The 6038-nt window shown below is 42.8% G+C and overlaps 1 pseudogene across 1 annotated transcript; it reads right to left on the bottom strand.

Moving 5' to 3' along the window:
• Positions 1-4829: 4829 nt before the first annotated feature.
• LOC307110621 (cofilin-1-like) lies at positions 4830-5684 on the bottom strand (annotated as a pseudogene). Its single transcript has 2 exons — positions 5301-5684; positions 4830-5103 (listed from the first exon to the last, which is right to left on the bottom strand). The product of its transcript is annotated as a cofilin-1-like (transcript).
• Between the last annotated feature and the right edge of the window lie 354 nt (positions 5685-6038).

Here is a 6038-nt window from a genome sequence, read left to right as displayed (position 1 = left end):
AGCAAAGCTATCATTTAGAATTGAGGGACATATAAAGATCTTCCCAGACAAGAAAAATTTAAAGCAGTTCACCACCACCAGTAGTACATGACATGTTAAGTACATGACATGTTAAAGAGTCTTATGAAAGCAGAAGAAGAAGGAGGAGGAGGAGGAGGAGTGGAGGAGGAGGAGGAGGAGTGGAGGAGGAGGAGGAGGAGGAGGAGGAGGAGGAGGAGGAGGAGAAGAAGAAGAAGAAGAAGAAGAAGAAGAAGAAGAAGAAGAAGAAGAAGAAGGAGAAAAACCTATATAATAAAGAGGTAATATGCAAATTAACCCTCATGCCCTCACAAGATGGCTGCCTACGACCAGGCTGGCAGTGGGGTTAGTGAGGGATGACCAAACGACTGAACAGTAGGCTTCATGGGGTGACCAGGCTGGCGGGGAGGCCGTGAGGGGCAACCAGGCTGGCAGGAGGGGGGGGGCAGTTAGGGGCAACCAGGCCAGCAGGGGGGCAGTTGGGGGTGACCAGCCCACAGAGGGGGGCAGTTAGGGGTGATCAGGCCAGCACACAGAGGCAGTGTGGGTGACCAAGCAGGCAGGCAGGCAGGTGAGCGATTAGGAGCCCGAGGGGTCCCAGATTGGAGAGGGTGCAGGCTGGGCTGAGGAGACCCCCCCCCCATGCATGAATTTCATGCACTGGACCTCTAGTATGAATAATAAAATTTATCAACAATTGAATCCTAAAAACAAAGTAAATGAACAAGCACTACAGAAACAAACTAATAGATACAGAGAACATTTTGATAATTACCAGATGGGAGAGGGGTTGAGGAGATGGGTGAAAAAGGTGAGGAGATTAAGAAGTACAAATTGGCAGTTATATAATAGTCACAGAGATGTAAAGTACAACATAGGGAATCTATATAATAAAAGCCTAAGTGACCGTTATGGCAAAATGACCAGAATGACTGGTCGCTATGATGCGCACTGAGCACCAGGGGGCAGATGCTTAGTGCAGGAGCTGCCCACTTGTGGTCAATGTGCTCCCACAGGGGGAGTGCCACTCAGCCAAAAGCCGGGCTCACAGCTGGTGAGTGCAGCGGCAGTGGCAGGAGCCTCTCCCGCCTCCGGGGAAGTGCTAAAAAGCAGTGAGCTGAGCAGTAAGAAACAGTGAGGAGGAGGGCAGTAAGGAGCGAGGGGCCACGGACTATAAGAGGGATGTCTGACTGCCGGCTTAGGCCACTCCCTACAGCAGTCGGACATCCCCTGAGGGGTCCCAGACTGCAAGAGGGCGCAGGCCGGGCTACGGAACCCTCCCTCCCAGTGCATGAATTTCATGCACCAGGACTCTAGTATGGTCACTAATATTCTAATATCTACTTATGGTGTCAGATGAATATGAGATTTAGTGGGATGATCATTTACTAAGTTATATTATGTCTAATCACTGGGATGTACACCTGAAACTAATATATTATTGTACGTCAACTGTAATGAAAAAATAATAAATGATTAAAAAACAAAATACCTTTCCCTCCACAATTTAGCAAGTTAACTTCCAGTGCCTCTATATTTTTCTATAAATTAGGCATGATCACAAATACATCACAGGGTTCTCCTGAATAGAAAAGATGATAATATACAGTAATTCTTCTAAAATGTTTTAATCATTATCTTTCATGGTAGGTAGGGGAGGAATTGGGAGAAACCCACAAGTACATATTAGAGAAAACTTTATTGTGGTTTTGTTGGGAAGCATGAGACTTGGTTGGAAAGTTTGTAAGGAGAACATTCTGAGAAATGGGAATTGTATGGAAGGCTGCCTGCCCTGTTTATCGGAATTCCAACTTAGGAGAGACTTAGGGGAGTGTTGAAGGTAGCACCCCTAATTATTCCTTAACCTTTCCAAACAAGACTGCATGTACAGACCCCTGGGTGTTTACTGGAATCCTTATTTTTAATCCCTGGATGCCCTTGCCTAGAGGACAATGTAAACACATGTGTCCTCCCAAGATTATTCACCTATTGATTATATCTAAAGATAAAAATTCCAATAAAGGCCTAATGAGGCAGGCAATCGAGGCTGCCTGGCTGCTATAGCCGGGCTGTCCCTTAGCTTCTCTTTCACAGTGAAACTGTCAGAATAATCTGTTCATCTGCCATTCGGGGGCTGCTGGTCAGTCCTGGCAAGGTTTCCTCTTTAATGTCTAAAAAATCAATGCATATTTTGCCTTTTTATCTATATTAGATTCATTTGCTCTAATATAAAAATATTTCACAAAATTTGACAATAACCATGTTTATCTTTTGATTTCTGTTATGAAGAACTTTGAGAAACTTAGGAAAATGCTTTGTAAACAGTATCACATACAATTTTCTTATTACTAGATTTTGTTTTATTTTGCCAAACATGTGAGCCATTCATTAGCATATCCACTGACTTTACAGGTTTCTTATGCTCATATTTAGGTTTTAAATGATCAGATAAATGATAATTTTTTTCATATGTTTTCTAAATCTTACAATTTTACTTTTAAATTGAGTTTTAGAGATGTATCAAGATCAAAGCCATTTTAAGAGTTCATCAACCCATTAATTTATTTTTCTCTTAAATAATGTAATAAATTAGGGAACAGTTAATGAATATAACAGCTAATGGTTTCTGTGTTATATCATTAAATGCTCTCTAACATAATACAAATTTTTAAATCTGTATCCTATATTTACATGAAAGTACTCTTTTAATGTCATTTCTAACTAAAAATATATTTCAACCAATGCACAATTTATTTAATCTTTATTCCTTGAACACTTCCGATGCTAACATTGAGCTAGTCTTTCTATGAGAGATGTCAAGATAAATAGGAAACAATCCTTGATTCTTGAGAAGCTCAAGAATTTTCACCCTAGCAGTTTACCAGACAGCTGCTGGACTTCTTCCATTTACAGATTACAATCTACTTACACCAAATAATCTTTAACCACATGTCTAAAATAACTATCTTGTAATCTGTGGGGTCAGACAGAGGTTTGTGTGAATCCCTATTCAGACACTTCATAGGTACATGATGATGTGCCAGTTACTTAAATTTTTCTACTTGTCAGTTTTTCAACCTGTAAAATAGGGATAATGATATTTACTATTCAGGGTTTTATAAGGAGTGGAAATAATATATTTAAAGCATGAAAAACAGTGACCAGAACTTAGATATTCTATCTCTGCTTCTTCCTACTTGCTTATCTACTAGCTTGAAGTCATGAGCTGGACACCCAGACTAGTGGACATGTAAAGATGGCTGCTTTGGTTTAGGCCCAGATCATGGTTCTGGGAGCTGTGATCATGAGGGCTGGGCCACAGTAAGTTGTAAATGAAAAACTGTCTGTGGCTGTTCTTGTCAGAAAAGTGCAATCATTGACCATGTCCCCCTTTTAGGGTACCATGTACTGCCCTGAGCAGCAGTGAAAACTGAAAAGGGAAGAAACAGTTCATCTGTAATTGAATGGAACTCTAGGTTAATTTCATGGTTCAGGTGGGGCATATCATTGTTTTACATTAGAGATGGAAATACAGAGTAAGTATTTATTTTTCTCACAAAATTTTTACTTTGGGTATTAGAAATATTTCTCTATAAGAGAAACAAAAAGGGATTAAGCTGAACTCTCTTTTGCTTTTAGTTTTTAAAAACTACAAAAGTTGATGGGTAATGGATGTGTGGTTAGCTAGAACACATGTATAACTTTTGAGGAAACAAAAGTCAACCTAGAAGTACTAACACTATATTTAAAGTCTTATAATTTATGCATTGATCCATAAAGATAACATTCTTAATGGCAAGTCCTCAGAATTACATAGTCAAACCAAAGATTCATGGATATTTCAACTATATATAAGTTATAATATGGCAGAAAGGTAAGAGCTCACCATATACTTTGATAGCATCCATAGGATTTTTTGTTTTGTTTTGTTTTTTAACTCTTCAGACAGATTAGAAGCTTTGGGTGTACCTGTATGTGTTTTTATGACACACACACACATACACATACACATACACCACACACACACATACACACACACACTGATGGCATTCAGAACACACTACCCCAAAATATGCCATCTTGGCATAATGAATATTTTAAGGTGAAATAATTTGAGAAATAGCAGGGATAGGAAGGACTTTCTCACCTCCCCTTTCTTCCTTGAAGCAAGTCATGAGACTCTCCTGTGAGAGGGAGGTGCCCTTCCTATAGCTGGAGGAAAGGAACATCCTTATCTCTGAAGGTAAAGGGACACCATGAGGAATCCAAATGAACTTGCTAAGTTTCTCCCAGTTCACTACCCTTAGCTCATAAACTCGCCCCCCCCCTCCCGCCACCCCTCCCTTTTTTAAGTGAGGCTTTTTATTGTTGTTTTTCTTTTTTTTTCTTCTTTTCTTTCTTTCTTTTTTTTCCCTCTTAAATTAAGGGTCCCTTACTGGTCCTGCTTCCATGAGTGGCTGAGAGCAGGTGGAAAAGGGGAGGGGAACCAGGCAGTGTGGGGAGGGGTTATCTTCACGACATTCTATTTATACACAGAACTAAACAGACAAGCAGAGTCACCATTGCGATTAGAAGTTGGCAGCATGGGAAAGGGGAAGAACAGGTTGCAAGTAGGAGTGTCATTAAAAAAATACAGGCTCTCTCCAAAACTGGGGTGCCTGGGGTGGGGAGGACTTGGTCTGTTTCAACCCAAAAGGAATCAGATCAAAAGCGGTCTGGGAAGGCCAGAACCTTCAGGGGTAGAGGAAGAAGGAAGGTCCAGGGGGTGGTGGGCTGTTTGGCAACTGGGTGAAGGGATTGCCCTCCCCCTGCTAAGATCCCCCTAGCCCCGCTGGTCTGGCAGGAGGGGGGCAGCTTGCAACCCCCCAAAGGTAGGTCTGGGGCTGCCAGATGCTCCAGGCAGGGGCTAGAGGGGAGCACAAAGGCTTGCCCTGCAGGGAGATGACAGCACTGCCCCCCAGCTTCTCTGCCAGAGTGTAGCGGTCCTGACCTCCTCGTAGCAGTTTGCTGGTAATTCATGCTTGATCCCTGTAAGCATCTTCTTGATGGCATCATTGGAGCTGGCATAGATTCGTGGTTGGCAAACTGTGGCTCGCGAGCCACATGTGGCTTTTTGGCCCCTTGAGTGTGGCTCTTCCACAAAATACCACGGCCTGGGCGAGTCTATTTTGAAGAGGTGGCGTTAGAAGAAGTTTAAGTTTAAAAAAATTGGCTCTCAAAAGAAATTTCAATCATTGTACTGTTGATATTTGGCTCTATTGACTAATGAGTTTGCCGACCACTGGCATAGATCATTTTGCTCTTAAGGGGTGCAGACTCAGGGGCCCAGAAGATAAACACCAGGTCCTCCTTCTTGCTCTCCTTGGTCTCATAGGTTGCATCATACAGGGAGTAGCAGCAGCCTTTGTCCGGCAGCATCTTGACAAAGGTGGCATAGGGGTTGTCTACTGTCTGGCCCACATCACTTACCAGGATCTCCTTGCCCTCTTCCAGAATGAAGTTCTTCTGGTCTTCACTCAGGCAGAAGAGCACCGTCTTCTTGCACTTCACCTCCTCTGGTGTCGAGGACTTATGTACCTTCATGTCATTGAACACTTTGATGACTCCATCAGAGACAGCCACACCAGAGGCCATGCTTCTGGAAGCTAAAGGAGATAGCAAGAAGAACCTGGAAAGACGAGCGCACTGCATCTGCTGCTGGAATCCGACTGCCATACCCTTTTGTTCTAATCACATTTTTTCATGACTTTCGACTCTTCATCAACACTTAGGCTTAACTGTTTCTTTGGGTCTTCATTTCTTTACTAGAGGCCCGATGCATGAAATTCGTGCAAGAGTAGGCCTTCCTTCCCCTGGCTGCCGGCACCAGCTTCCCTCTGACACCAGGGACCCGGGCTTCCCTCTGGCACCCAGCAGGCACCTGGGACCAAGGCTTCCATCACAGCCCCGGCTTTGACCAGTCTAAGTAGCATATTACACTCTTATTATTATAGATGATGACTCCCATGTCACATAAAACT

This window comes from Cnephaeus nilssonii (assembly GCF_951640355.1).
Source record: "Cnephaeus nilssonii genome assembly, chromosome: 2".
Classification (NCBI taxonomy): domain Eukaryota; kingdom Metazoa; phylum Chordata; class Mammalia; order Chiroptera; family Vespertilionidae; genus Cnephaeus; species Cnephaeus nilssonii.
The sequence above is the reverse complement of the archived record's forward strand: the minus strand, read 5'-3'. Positions and strand labels throughout refer to the sequence as shown.